General features: G+C 39.0%; 1 protein-coding gene across 4 annotated transcripts in view; it reads right to left on the bottom strand.

Moving 5' to 3' along the window:
• The window catches only part of WWP1 (WW domain containing E3 ubiquitin protein ligase 1), a 133,667-nt gene extending 118,934 nt beyond the window's left edge, over positions 1–14,733 (bottom strand). For 2 of the 4 annotated variants that reach the window (XM_019453392.2, XM_019453393.2), the window contains exon 1: positions 14,621–14,732. The gene's annotated coding sequence lies outside the window, so the exon portion shown is untranslated. Of the gene's footprint in view, positions 1–14,620 lie in introns of all 4 variants that reach the window. The other 2 variants (XM_019453395.2, XM_019453394.2) reach the window with 2 other exon arrangements.
• Between the last annotated feature and the right edge of the window lie 1,421 nt (positions 14,734–16,154).

Here is a 16,154-nt window from a genome sequence, read left to right as displayed (position 1 = left end):
ATTTCTGACATAGAGAAAAAGTACTGAGAGCATTTTGCATGGTGCCTGACACACAGTAAATGCTCAAAAAGTTATAGCTATTTTTATCCAGAATTCTTGATTTCTACCTTGTGTGTTTCTTGAAATAGCTTTATTTTTCTCACTGCATCTGCGACTGTAAATTCCAAGAGTACAGGACAAATTCTCACCATCTTACCTACTCTGCCTACCACAAAGCCTGGCACACAGAGTGCTTAATACTTATTTACCAATGAAAGATAATTAGTATCAACCGAATCTCAAAAACAATTAAATAAACCCAGACTTAAAACCAAATGGTCTCATTTAGTTTTTAGGTGCTCTTTTAAATGAAACACCATACTTCTCGAATTGACTTTTTCCCTTTTAAAATTATCATCAAAATGAAAGAAAAAGTGTAAAAGTTCCCATAGAAAATATTCCTTCAAGAGTCACTAGCTCAGAAAACACTGCTCTAGGCAACAGTCTCACTAAATGGTACAGTGGGACAGGACATCTAAATTTCTCTGGGCCCTGGAAATCCTATTAAAAGAGCACAGGACATTCTGAGATTTTCTAGCTCACAATTGCTTGTAAAACACTGCATATTTCATGAGAACATAAGAGTAGCAATCATCCATAATCTTCTCACCAACCCAACCCACAACTGTTTTCAAAGTATTATTTTCCTCCAATACACTTTTTTTTTTACGAAGTTGCAATCCTAGTGTACAAGTCATTTTGTTTTCTACTCCCCACCCCCATTTACAGTAAGAACTGCCTATTACAAACTTGACTGAGCTGTGACAAACAACAGAGAAAGCTAACTTATGCTTACAGTTGTAAAAACATAACTTTGGCAACAATTTTCTTGAAGGCCACAAGATGGTGATATTGCTCCACAAAAATGCATCTTTAAAAATATATATATAATTGAATACATTATACAAACTTCCCCAAAAATGAAATTAACAGTTTATTCTGCTGGAAGCAAGGGATATCAAAAATGCTTGTACTTCATTTACTAGAAAACATTAGTGAGGACAAAAACATATGAAATTTAGCAGAAATTATTCTAATTAAGCTAAGCAATGATGGCCCTTAAAAACAAAACAAAAACACAGGATTTTGGCACTGTTATTCTATCTTTTATCACACTAACTTTCCTTCTCTCCTTGCTCCATTGCCTTCCTCCTCCTCAGGTCATCATAAAGTGAAACACATTTTTACTTTATTTTTCACAGTTATTCTTAATTTAGAGAGATGATTCCTATTTTTGTTTTAAAAGAACTGACATTAATATTTATTTACATCAACAAAGGAAAACTACACCAAAATGATATCAATAATGAGAATGAGATAGCTTCTTTTCTAATTATAATTTCTCAATTTCTCATAATATACAGTATTGTTTACAATGGCAAAACACCAAAACTTTTCAAGCAAAAAATTTTTGTATTTGATAATTTTTTCCCCATCTTACTGAATATCAGTAGAAAACAAATTTCCCACTCGTGTGCTGGATTACATTAATTAAGAAAATAAAATTTAAGTAACAAAGAGCATCTCAAAACTTGAGTTCCAAACTTACATCATCAGCTTACAGGAATAAAAAGAGCTGAGTAAATACTTCCTAAGTGGAAGTCTAAGATGATACAGTGTAACTACCTGGGACCATGTGCACTTACATGGGGTGTCTAAGTGACACAGAAACAAAGCCAGTTTTAAACCTGGGATCTGAATCAGGTCTCTGACTTCAAAACCAGTAAAAATAACAGTGACCATTTATTGGACTCCTATTATTTGTCAGTCACATAACAAAAGAAACAAACAGAAAAAACCAAAAAACTATCTCTAATGTTTTCAATTATCCTTCAGAGTCATTAATTATTCCTACTGACAAATGAAGAAAATTAGGCTTTAAGAATTTATTGCCCACGGCCATAAGACTAGTGAAAGTCAGGATTTTGAACTCTGATCTCTTGGGCTCAAAGTCAATGTTCTTTTTACTACGTTTCACTACAAAAACAGAATATAAAAAACAAAATGCCGGGGCACCTGGGTAGCTCAGCTGGCTAAGCATCCAACTCTTGATTTCGGCACAGGTCATGATCTCACAGCGATCTGCACTGACAGCGAGGCCTGCTTGGGATTCTGTCTCCTTCTCTCGCTGCTCCTCCCCAGCTTGAGCCCTGTATCTTTCTCAAAATAAATAAACTAAAGAAAAAAAGAATGTTGGGGTGCCTGGGTGGCTCAATTGGTTAAGCATCCAACTTCGGCTCAAGTCATGATCTCACAGTTTGTGAAATGGAGCCCCGCATCTGGCTCTGTGTTGACAGCTCAGAGCCTGGATAGAGCCTGCTTCAGATTCTGTGTCTCCCTCTCTCTCTGTTCCCCCCTGCCCCCACCATCTCCCTCCCTCTCTCTCAAAAATAAAACCTTAAAAAAAAAAAAAAATGCTGAGCTAAACCCATGCCTTAAACTGAGCATTTTGCTATATCAACCTGACAGTACTATTCTCTTATTTTATCACTTAAAGATTAAGCAACTTCAAGTAGGGTGGTTTCTGGGGCTTTTAAGCTAGTCATTAAAAAATGCTTTTCCTAAAAACTGAAAAAGAACAAGTAATCTAAAAAAGATAATGTGTAAAGCGTAAACATGCTAACAATGAAAGAGGTAAACTGTGGAATCACGGTTAGTAAATCACTTCCATGTATTCTGGGAAAAACATCCAGGGCAACATAACATTCCTACTTTTGCAAGGATCAAACTTAATGTAATTATATTATGTACAATCTCGTATTTCAAAATGACAAAAAGATTTCCAGAAATAATTGGTTGGTTGTTTCAAAGCACTGTATTTTAATAGTATAATACTTGATTTCCAGACTTTTTTCCTTTGAATCCAAAATTTTTTAACGTTTGATATTCTTCAAATATACAGTATGTGCTACATCTCATGAAAGTTTAGAGCTAAAGCTGAGAGGTGATTAACAGACTTACTCAGGGACACAAAGCTTCTTAATGGCAGTCCCAACCCAGGCCTGCTGATGAGGTTAGTGCTCTTCTGCATTGCGCTGATAAGATATTATGACCCAAAGTTAAGTTCACACCAAAACGGTTCCTGATTCTTCTTAATACATTAAAGATTCTAATTTACTAGCATTTAAGTAGCCATGGAAATGTGCTAATGCTTCAATTCCAAAGTGCCAATTTCTAGTGTAAGAAGAGCACACTGAGGTAATGTAATATAAAGAACTACTTATAGAGTAGGACACACCTAAGGTCAAACTTCAACTCTATTTGTATATAATTAACCCCTCTGAGTCTCAGTTTTCTCATCTGTAAAATGAGGATACTAACATGGTTTTGAGAAGCAAAAAGGAAGTATTAATTAGCATCAACTCTAGGAAACTAGAACTGTTTGTAGAATCTGGAATACAGAGGATGTGCAATGAGTATTTATTTCCTAACCCTATTCCTTCACCACCACCACTCTAGCCATATTCTCAAGATTCTGAGGCAGAGAAACTCCAATACTGTTCTACCATACTTCCACAACTGTAGAGGATAAGAGGATAAGAAAGGCATTTCAGTCACATGGCCATGCTGCGAAATGATACACAGCAAAACCCCCTGAATCTGCAGTAAAGATCAAAATTACATTTAACCACTCAAGAGAAATAATGGTAAATTTTTGTTATAAATACACAATTTCAGGATTTTTAAAGCTACTCAAGTAACTGACACACAATGTTAATTTACTATTACTCTTCCTAAGAATTTTAAAGCAGGCTGCTAAGTATAAACTTCCATCAGATATTCTCACTCTTAGAGAAAAATATCAGAATCTAAAATACACAGAAACTTTCCAAAATGAGAAAATCAACTAAACAGCTAAAACTTTACTCTTAGAATAATGTAAGTCTTCTCATGTTTAAAATACAGTAGAAATACAGGGACACAGTCCTTTATCCACAAATCTAAAACCCAGAAAACTATAAAATCATAAAGCTACTTCATAACTCATTTGGTGTCAAAAACTAAACTGACTTGGACTCATTTAATAGCCAAATCCGACTGGATGTGTGGTCATTCATTATTTTATCCATACTTAAACACTGCTGAAGAAAGTAGAGGCTACTGTCCTATATTTCACTGGGGTTTTACCTAACATAGTGTATGGAGTCCATTACCATTCTAAATTAAATATAAATTCTGAAACCTATCTGTCATCAACAAGGTATTATGAACGCATCCTATTTACTTGTTTCTAAGTGCCAGTTTTAAGTCACACAAGAAAACTATGAATTAGGTATTACTACTACTTTACATATGAATACCTAGTTTACATATGATAATATGAGGGCTTAATCCAAGGTTAATATGACCAAGATCACTTAGCCAATAACAACCTCGAGTTAAGCATCTGACTCTTCTTGATTTCAGCTCAGGTCCTGGATCCCAGGGTTGGTTGTGGAATCGAGCCCTTTGTCAGCTCTACACTGGAGGTTCTCTTTCCCTCTCTGTCCCTTCACCACAAGCTCTCTCTCAAAATAACATAACATAACATAACATAACATAACATAACATAACATAGCATAAAATAAAAAAAAGAGGGGAGGTACCTGGGTGGCTCAGTTAGTTAAGCATAGGACTCTAGATCTCGGTTCAGGTCATGATCTCACAGTTCTTGAGTTCAAGTCCCTCATCAAGCTCCACGCTGATGGCACAGAACATGCCTGGCATTCTGTCTCTCCTTCTCTGCCCCTCACCTGCTTGTGCCCTCTCTCAAAATAAATAAATAAACTTAAAAAAAAAAAAAAAGAATTTGGAAAACTCAAATCTAAGTTTGTCTTACTTTAAGGCCTAACCAATTAAATAGCTAACACTTTAAAGGAAAAATCACACAAAAGTTTAAACAAGTTATAATTACCAAAACTTTTAACTTAGAACAATGAAATTCTGGAGTATAATGTACATTTTCCATCCTGGGTATTCACATGTAAATATTGACAATATTATTTCACAGCTCATAGGACAAGAAATGAGTTTATTATTGTTTTTCTCCCCAAAGCACTGGCCACAAAGTCAGTGCAATCAAACACAAAAACAGTATGTTCCCCAAACAAATGCCAACTAATCCTTTCCACTCAAATTTAGAAAGAATCATGGGTCTGGCATGTTTGTTTTTTTTTTTTTTACCGCAAAAATGCACTAACACAATAAAAATATGGTTAATATAAACACAGGTTAAGTTTTTCCAGGAATAGCCCAAACTTAAAGATCTGCTCTTCCATTATCAGATATGGTCACAGGACTGAGGAAGGTTTAAATGAAAAAAAACCCAGGCTGTCTCAAACCACTGCCTTAAACAAAAGTTAGAGAAAACAAGCATCAACTTTTTTTTCTTGACGATTTAAAATTAAATCTTTTCTCACAACATTTTTCCCAAGTCAACACCCTTAAGCTAAGCAATGGCTTTCCCCACAAGAGACAGATTATAAATTATGGTCTTCATCCAACCTACTTTCTACCCAAATGACCAAATTCTAAAGTAGGCATACTTCAATCTCTCTATTTTGAGTTATTTTCGCTAAATGAAAAGCAATCAGACTATCTGAAAATTACAATATCTAATTTAACTGTTTCATAGGCATTTTTATAGAAGCAATATCTCTAAGTTTATTTGAGAGGGAGGGAGGGAGGGAGGGAGAGAGAGAACACACAAGCAGGTGAGAGGCAGAGAGAAGGAGAGACAGAATGCCAAGCAGGCTCTGCACCATCAGCATAGAGTCCAGTGCAGGACTTGAACTCAAGAACCATGAGATCATGACCTGAGCTGAAATCAAGAGTCAGACTCTTAACTGACAGAGCTACCCAGGCATCCCAAGAAGAAATATCTTTACTCAAAAGAGTATCTTCTTTTGTAGAAGCATGGGGAAGTTTTATTGAACAAGGAAGCCTAATGGATGCTTCTTGCATGGCTACTTCTCCTGCCTACTACTTACATAATCACCCTGTATCAGGTTTCTATAGTTTGTTTGGATCAAGTCATTGGCAATTATCTTAAGCCTCTTTAAACATCTGAAAGGTTCAGATGGTAAGCTCTCTGTTTACATTATACATGTGTTTACTGAACACTGTAGCTTTAAAAACAGTCTCTGAGAACACCAGAACCCCCAAATTACTGATTCAGTCTCTACCAGCAGTTCTAAAACTAATATGTATAAAATCATCTGAGATATTTGTTAATAATGAAGATTCTTGAACTCCACTGTCAAGGACCATACCATAGTTCTCAAAAAGTATTCAGACATCTTGTTTAACAAATACCCCGGATGACTCTGATGAAGGCGCTGCGCACTGATAAACACTGTTCTATACTGTAATTCATCTATTGATGGTATTAACAATTTCTTGCTCCCAAACTGTGCAGCCAAACCATCACCAGCTGAGAAACTGCCAGCCATGTTGAGTCAGTGTCCTTCTCAGATTCATTCTTAACCTTTTAGCAACTTATTTTTTTAAGTTAAAAGGTAAGATCAGACATACTGCTCTGCTCATGCCAAAACTAATCTAAAACTATCTTTGAGTTGAAATGAGTGGTTCACAGAAAAGTGGATTGTTTGAATTTTGCTTATTAGTAATTGTGAAGAGCAATAAAAATGACTTAAGAGCTGCTTATGTCTCAGGGACCAGCTTTCAGCTTTACAAACATTATCTCAATTAATCCTTACAAAAATCCAGTAACAAAAATATTCACTACATTTTACAGAAGAAACTGAAGCAACAATGCTATTAAAAAGCATTGACAGAAGTCAGTTACACCTGACTTTAAAGCTACAGTTCTTAACACACATGCCAAAATGCCTTTAATTCTTAAACTTTAGAAGTGCCACGATCTAGTTTATTACTTTGGTAAAGTATGTCCTACTTTATACAGAGCAAGTTCATTTAATTCTCCTTCCCACACTAAGCACAAAAAATAGTACAACTTGGCAAGCTGGGGTTAACATATGACTGGAGTATCCTACTTCAAGTCAGGACTCAACAGTTTGCTTCCACCCACCCTATTTAATCATAATTATGGGTATACTAAACAGCTATCAAAAGAACTTTTTTCATTAGTTAAATAAAAAAGCTATCACACCTACAATTCTGTTAATGCTAGTACATTTCTGAACTACCCTGAAGAGTCATAGAGAAACACCTTAAGGTAATTCTATCTGTTCCCTTCTTTGTGCTCTACCCTTTCCTATTTATATAAATTGTTTCTCAGTACATTCAATTACCAAACTCCTCCCCACAACAGCCAACATAATATTTTCAGAAATGTGCAGAGATTTATTTACACTAGGATGCAGGAGTTCATTTCTCAGTATACATGAAATGCTTCAAATCTACCTAAATTCTTTAAATGAAATACATTGATTCATTATTCCATCCAGAAACTATACTGTAATAATAATGTAACATTCATCTTCTTCATCCCACTGTTAGCCATAACGTTATACAGTAGATAACGTGAACTATAAAAAAAGAAAATACCACTGAGACTAAGATAAACTGATAAAGCAATGAAGATAAAGTGAGGAAAAACCCAGCTAAGCACTCAGACTCTACTTGTTCCTAGAAAGGATAAAAGCATTACTTTCTGTCTTACCATTCCCGAATGAGAGAAAAGTCCCATCCCAGTCTCTATAAGTGTATGCTCTCCACTGTAACAACTCCTCTCCAAGGAAGAGTGGCTTATCCTAACCTTTCCCCAAGACACTGCAAACAGAAAATAGTATTTGTGAGGCACCAGGTTGCTCAAGGTTTGTCAAGGCCAGAGTGACTCACCAAGGAGCTCTGCTACTGTTAAGCCTCACATCTAATCACAAGGGCTAAGAGGAGGGCTCTCTGCCCACCATAACCCACTCTGCACAGTGTGCTGACTAGGACATTTGTCTTATCCAATTTGGGAGACTTGGGTAAATCACTGCTTCGGAGCAGCCTGGGCTCTGGGTTCTGCACTTTTTTAGACACCACTGCCCTCAAGTAGAGCAAGTCAATTCTGCTCCATTATGGGTGAAACCCCAGAGTTCCAAAATTTTCTTTTCTACCCAAGGATATTGCCAGCTATTTCCATTTGTATAATAAGCCAAATATGCTATTGTTTTTGCATTTCAGACTCCATTTTCCCACTGACAGGCCTAGTACTGAAAGTACTAGGCAGCCTAAGTCTCAGTTTCATAAACAGTTTTCCAGAAGCCCCATTTTGGTGTAATACAGCTGTCTGGTACAATCCTGGGATTCACATACTTGTCTCATCTCTTTCCCTTGAATCTGGGCTGGACCCATGAATTGCTTTAATCAACAGAGGTGGCAGAAATGATGCTATGCTCATCTCAAGCCTATGCCTTAAGAAGGCCTGGTTGCTTCTTCTTTTGCACTTGTTGTGAGTCCTAAGCCACCACGTAAGGCCAGCAAAACTGCTGGAAAGGCCGTGGGGGGGGGGGGGGGCGGGGAATTGACACTATGAGAAACATGAAGAAAAAGAGAGTAAGAGAAAAAAAGAGAGAAGACCAGCTCCCAGCTGAACTGCCAGCTGAATGCAGCCTTTAGAGCGGCCATCAGCAAAACTCAAAATCCTCAAATAAGTCCAGTGCAGGATAGTAAAACAGTAAGCAAATAAGATGGTTGTTCTGGGGCACCTGGGTGGCTCAGTCCATTGAGCATCCGATTTCAGGTCAGGTCATGATCTCGCAGTTTGTGAGTTCGAGCCCCGTGTCGGGCTCTGTGCTGACAGCTCAGAGCCTAGAGCCTGCTTTGGATTCTGTGTCTCCCTCTCTCTCTGCCCCTCTCCTGCTCATGCTCTGTCTCTGTCTCAAAAATAAATAAAACATTTAAAAAAAAAATTTAAAAAAAAAAGGTGGTTGTTTTAAGTCACTTAGTTTTAGGATTGTCACACAGCAATAAATGACCAAAACGATGTTTACCTGGTTCCTTGTGTTTTAATTTTTTTTTTTTTTTTTTTTTACTGTTTATTTTTGAGAGACAGAGAGAGACAGCATGAGTGGGAGAGGGGCAGAGAGAGAGAGACAGAGAGAGAGACAGAGAGAGAGAGAGAGAGAGACCCAGAATATGAAGCAGGCTCCAGGCTCTGAGCTGTCAGCACAGAGCCCGATATGGGGCTCGAACTTACGAGCCGTGAGATCATGACCTGAGCCAAAGTCAGACACTCAACCGACTGAGCCACCCAGGAGCCCCTGGTTCCTTGTGTTTTTACCTAATTTGTTCAAAACTCAGAGAAAAGGAGAGAGATGAAATTAATTATAGTCCCAAACATCCACACAACCATGTAAGATAAAGTCTTATGCCTTTCTTAATGTTAGTGAGTCTACTAAACTCTGAGTTCCAAGAGTACAGGCTTCATGTTTTTCCTCTCAGCACTGTACCCCAGCACCCAGCACAATACCTGGCATGTAATAGTTAAATAGGCTGTTATTATGAATAAACAATAGGTTTAGGGAATGTCAAGACAAATGTTGGTTTTCCTTCTAACTTAGGAATTATCTGGCATATGGTTTCACATAATATATTCCAAAAGTTGCTTAATCATGTGAATCTGAAGTGTATACAAGAGCTTTAATGGCAAATCTTTTTTTAATGATAAAGCTTTTTATGTAATAGTAAAAATCACGAAACATCATGACACTTTTGGAAATCACGTCTTGATTTATATGCTCCAAAAATACAAATTTTCAGAAACTGGGCTTTTATAAAGGAAGAACAAACTTCATCTGTAAAAACAGCTGAATTAAAATCAAATTTTCAGGGGCGCCTGGGTGGCTCAGCTGGCTAAGCATGTGACTTCAGCTCAGGTCATGGTCTCGCAGTTCATGATCTTGTGGTTCATGTGTTCGAGCCCCACATCAGGTTAGCTCAAGCCCCACTTCAGGTGAGCCCTGCTTCTCTCTCTCTGCCAGTCTTGGGATTTTCTCTCTCTGCCCCTCACTCATTTGCGCCCTCTCTCAAAAAAAAAACAAAAAAACAAAAAAAGACAGAGAAAAAAATCAAATTTTCAGAAAGAAATTAATATTTATATTTCACCAATGTACTTTTTCAAAAAAAAAAAAATCAACTTTAGCTCTTTTCTTGACAGGTTAACTATTTTGTGATGAATACTTACAAATTTCAAAATTACCCAACAACAGCCACTGCTATGAGGTTACCATTTTAACACAAAGGAAGTAGACAAGTTCACATGTACATAGTACAAAAGTTTAACACAGATTCCAAACAGATAAATTCTAACTCCTCACATATAGCCTTCAGCTAAATTTTCATTGTAGATGAAGAGTTAGTGCAAAAAAAAAAAAAAAAAAAAAAAAAAATTGCTGACCTAGGAACAAAAATATGAGTTTTAGCTCTAGTTCTAATTTTAGCTACCTACAAGTCATACACTTGAAAAAATGTTTTAACTTCTTTGAGCATCAATGTATTCATCTAAAAAGCAATAATTATCTCCTGACACATCTACTGCTCAGCTGTCATGAGAATCAAATGATAGTCTATATAGCCATTATGGAAAAATGTCAAATGCTATACAAATGTAAGATATGATACTCTTCTTAATGCCAGCAGAGAAGAAAAATCATCTATGTATGTGCTTTTGCTAGACATTTTTCCTCCATTAAGTATTAGCAACTACTTCCTTCAACACCACTAAAAAGGCCAATTTATTTTTTCCACTACTTGTTATTACATCATATTTTTATAGAAATGGTAAAAAAGACCCCAGTCTTTCTAATAATTATGGAATCAAAGTTTCTAGAGCTATGCAAGACACTAAATAATAACTTGTTCAGGTTCCCTTCCAGGAAGATAATCTTATAGGTGGAGAAAAGTCAATTATTTACTAATCAAATTATGCTTTAACCATACTAGGAAGAGTTAGCAACTTAATCAAATGAAAAAATGCACTGATTAGGACCCCACACTTCTTTTGTAAAGTTTCTATTTTCACTTGATAAGGCTTCATGAATGAAGTAAAATGAGTATTCTTAAGTAAGGCATACCTGAATACAGAAGACAGAATAAAGATAAAAGTTCTTAAGGTTTCTTATTTCATTTACCTTCCCCTACCCACAAACCCAAACTGAGATACAAAGGAAATTAAAAAGTAAATGACTGGTCTGAAATTGCTATCTGCTGCTCTCCATACACCCCATTCATTCTGTCTCACTAGCACTCAAGCACATGGAAAACAAGAAGGGTACAGACAGTTCAATGAAAATCAAAGACCCAAGAATCACAGAAGGTTAAAAACCAGAAGGAACCTCCAGGATCATTTAGTCTTACTGATGAGGTCACTTAAAGGCAGTAACTATATGCAACTAATGCTAAATCATACATCTAACAAGAAAGAAAACCATCAGTGTCAATCAGCTGCTGATTCCACTTTATACTAACTGAAACACTTAGGGCAAATCATTTAACCCCTTGGGTTAATTTGTCATTATATAATAGCAAATAACAGCATAGTCAAAATTCTTTGTAAGCCATAAACCACAACACAAATGTAAAGAGATATATACATAAGTGTATATGAGGTAAGTCTCTATAGTAAGGGTTATCAGTAAATGAAAGAATTTGAAGATTCAATGGTTTTAAAAGCCGCAGTTAATTCTGAGAGTTGCTCCTAGCCCAACCCATTGACCCACAGGTTCCATGGATAAGCTTCAGGTGAGTTCAGGTTCATGGACTTCTCTAAAATTACATTCACAGGGGCACCTGAGTGGCTCAGTCGGTTAAGCGTCCGACTTCGGCTCAGGTCATGATCTCGCGGTCTATGGGTTCGAGCCCTGCGTCGGGCTCTGTGCTGACAGCTCGGAGCCTGGAGCCTGTTTCAGATTCTGTGTCTCCCTCTTTCTCTGACCCTCCCCTGTTCATGTTCGTTCTCTCTCTCTCTCTCTCTCTCTCTCTCTCTGTCTCAAAAATAAATAAATGTTAAAAAAATAAATAAATAATTTAAAAAATAAATAAATAAAATTACATTCACAAAGCACAGGTTCATACGGAAGTTTTCCAGGCCAGATTTTTTTAGTTTAACCAAGGATTAGTAATTATCAAAAGGTTGAGAACTGCTGTAAAGTAACATACGTTTGCCAAAGATAAAGCTTCCAAAGATGTTGCTCAAAATGGTATTTTCCCAACCTAGATCAGAATCTTAGTTATTTTTACTTTCTTCATTTCTCTCTCATCATCAAATTCTGTCCATTCAACTTCCTTCCTCCTTTCCATTACTATTATGACAGCCATAGTTCATACCCCTATTATTTATGACCACAGCAATCAAGAGGTCTTTCTCCCTCCAGATATCTACCTCAATTCACACTACACATTGCTGCCAAATTCATCCTCTAAAAACAAAAGTTTAATCATTTCATTCGCAACTCAAAAATCATCTGTTAAACCCCCAATGCCTACTAAATCCAAGGTCATCAGCCTTGCATTAAAAGCAATCATAAACTGGTTCAAACTTTTACTTCAATTTTTATCACCCTTTATGTTAGCACAAATACTTTATGTTCCATCCAAATAGAATTACTTGCCTCTCCCCAAATATATGAACTCTGTGCTCTTTTCTCTCAGTCCCTTCTCTCTGCTTGGATTACCTTTCTCAGCTTATCTTTTTTTTAAATTTTTTTTTTTTAACATTTATTTATTTTTGAGACAGAGAGAGACAGAGCATGAACGGGGGAGGGTCAGAGAGAGAGACATAGAATCCGAAACAGGCTCCAGGCTCTGAGCTGTCAGCACAGAGCCCAACGCGGGGCTCGAACTCACGGACCGAGAGATCATGACCTGAGCCGAAGTCGGACGCTTAACCGACCGAGCCACCCAGGCGCCCCTCTCAGCTTATCAAAAGTCATAATCATCCTTCAAAACAAAGACTTCAGAAGCCTGAAGGCTCTATGAATTAACACCTCTCACCCCACCTTGCTAAATATGATGTGAGCTCTACCCCCTCCCAATCTGAATTCCATATGAAATTTAGCTATGTATTAAAAGACACATGGAGCATTTGTGTATAGTCCTACCTGCCTAACTAGTCTGTGAAGGCAGAAACTGCTATAATTCGCACCTTTACATTCCCCCTAATACCTCACACAGTCATGCAGTAGATGCAAGGAAGTAAAAGAAATTTCAGCCTTCATGGGGTAAACAGCAAAAATTACTATCTCTTTGCAGGCAGAGAACCTACTTGCGACATCCTTTATCACACCAGGCTTCCAAAAAACATAACCTTTTTTAAGTCCTGGTGTTGGATGTCTTATAAACAGTTTTGCATTTTACGGAAAGGACTACTTGAAAACATTAATAAGCTACATATCAAGTAACTATTCCACATACTTTACACTTCTCAATTTGAGTAGCTCCCAACACTTGGTCACTAAGGTTTCACTTAAAAAATATATTAACTATTTACGAAAAGTGATAATTTCCAATCACAGCTACGTACCTACTTAATGGCTAAAAACAAGTCACAAATAAAAGAATGCCTTTGTTTTTTAAAAGGTGCATTTTGCTTGTATAATACAGAGACTTAGGTAAAGTGGATTTATACATCAGGATGAATTCTTGCAGAAATCCGCAAACATTGCACACCAGGCACTTCAGGTAAAAAACCAAAGGGGGATAAAAGATAACTTTGTACATTATTCTTTTCCACTATTACCAATAGCTTTTTAAAGCAGAAACTCAAATCTTCTTGCACATTAGCCTACACAAAAAGATAAAAATTTGCCAAGCAGAAAAAGAAAGCCATATCAAGCCCCTGGGAAATATTTTAACCTGGAAAGTAAAAATGTCAAAATAATAGATACTTGTCTTTGGTAAGGAAGGTTTCATATAATTATGGGAGCATTGGACGCTCAACTCTAAACGATGGAGTAAAGAGAAGACTGATCATTTAAGGGCTGTAAAAGCAATGGGCAAACTACAAAATTAAAAAAAAAAAATCAAAGATGAAAGACGGTCCAAGTCACAGATAAGGACTACTAAAAACTGCAAGGTCACTGGGATCTACCGGGTCACAAAGGTGGAGGTGGGGGTTGTGTTGGGGGGGGGGGTACTGCAGAGTCAGTGAAGAAGCCGGAGTGATTTAAACAAAACAAAACAAAACAAAACACGTCATTAAAAGACGTTCGAAGCCTGGGAGTCCTTGGTTTGGGACGGCAGAATTGCGGTGAAAGTCAGGGCACGGGCAGTAAGTCCATACACTGGTGTTTTTCGGAGAGGTGTTAAGCAAAGGAAAAGAAGGTAGAACGCTGAGAAGGCTAAGGAAGCTTGAGAAGCGCGGCTGCAGAGTCACGGAAACACTTCGCTCCAGTATCATTAGCTCGGGCCTGTGCCAAGGCCAACTCGGGGCAAGACCCGTGACCCCACCCCAGAAAACTCCCGGCCCCTGGGCTGGAGAAGGCAGCCAGGGCGGCGCGGACCGTCCCCGACGGCCCCTCAGAGGGTCCCGCCCCGGGGCTGCCAGTGCCGGGCTACCGGCACCGCCGAGAAGGCTCTGGGCCCGCGCCCCCGCCCTGCCCGCACCCCCAGTCCCCTGCCGAAGCGTCCTTACCCGGCGCGAAGCTGTCGGCTCCCGGCGGTCGAGCGACCAAAGCAGCGGCGCCTCCTCCAGCGGCGGGCGCCCTCACCCTTCCGCACCCAAGATCGCCATCTCGCAGCAGGCGCGGCGGCGGCGGCGGCAACAGCCACCCAGGCGTCGGCCCCGGCAGCCCAGGCCGCCTGCAGCCACTGGGAACCCGCTCGCCGCGCTCGCCGACACCCGACCCTCCCCCCACCCCCACCCCGGCCACGCGCCACCCCCAGCAGACCCCACACCTCCCTCCTCAAGAGCGCGCCGCGTGCTCGCGTCGCCGGCGCCGCGCCGCGAGCGCGCGCCTCCCCGCCGGCCCCGCACAGCGCGCTGCGCCGCGGCCGCCTAAAACCTCCAACTCCGGACGCGGAATCCGGCTTCCCGCGAGCATGCGCAGCGAGGGCGCCCTGATGATGCTTTTGGAAAACTCCGCTCCTCCGGGTCTTTGGAGCGGTCGAGAAGAGGTAGAGGGCCAGCCAATGGGAGAAGGGGGCGGGGCCCGAACCTGTGGAAGGGGCGGGGCTGCCGTTGAGATTTGGGAAGAGCCTGTTCTAAACTAGAGGTAGGTGCTGCTGACCTGACTTTCCGGTTCAGGGCAGAACCCGTGAATGACCTCAAGTTAAGTCCTCGGGACACTGGCGTTCTTTTGTTGAATGCTTTACAGCAATTATACTCCTTGACCTCAGTATCTGACTTAGAACCCATTGCAAGAGTAAATATTGCATTTAACAGATTAGATGATCATACTGGAAGACTTTTACTTTATTTTTATGAGTAATCAAAACATTCACTCCCCCTACTCCAGTGTGAGTACAAAGATAAATCAATACTAAGCAAGTGCGTGTGTCAATGCAACAAATTCACACAGCAATACCATGGAAAAGTGTCTGTTATTCCCATTTATACAAACGAATCAACTAGTCCGGAGGAGTGATGTTGGTACAGTGTATTGCTTTTAGAAGAAAGGCCACCCTGCAAATAGAAGTCAGTGGTGACCACATTACTCACCAGATGACCTGGTCTTCTCCTTAAGAAATAATAAAGGCCATTGAGCACGGGTTTCTACAATTTTTGCTTGATTTCCTCACCCAAACCCCACAAATTACCTACATCCACACCAAAGCTTATTAGTTTTCCTTCTGTCTAAAAAGCTGGGTATCCCTGCTCCTCTCCAAAGCAAACCTCTTTACTGTCTGCTCCTTTCTGTGACCCCCTCAGCATGATCATGTTTTAAGTCTTTTCTGTTGTAAATTTTTCCTTGACTTTAAAACCTGTTTCTAGTTCACTCTCTTCTTCCATCCTAATTAAGCTTTTAAAAGAATTGTATACCAAGAACAACATCAACACCCCATGAACAATTGTAGGATTGAATAACTCTTGATTGAATGAATGTACATTCTCTTCCTCTCCATTCCATCAGTTTCTACACACTGAATTCCTACCAGGGTTCAATGTACAATAATCCACTATGATTATTCTAAAATATACATCTGAACATGTCACTTCACTGTTTAAA

The sequence above is a fragment of the Panthera pardus genome, unplaced genomic scaffold, assembly GCF_024362965.1.
Source record: "Panthera pardus isolate Hobbes unplaced genomic scaffold, ASM2436296v1 HiC_scaffold_7, whole genome shotgun sequence".
In the NCBI taxonomy this organism is placed as follows: domain Eukaryota; kingdom Metazoa; phylum Chordata; class Mammalia; order Carnivora; family Felidae; genus Panthera; species Panthera pardus.
Note: the sequence above shows the minus strand (reverse complement) of the source record. Positions and strands in the feature narration are given on the sequence as shown.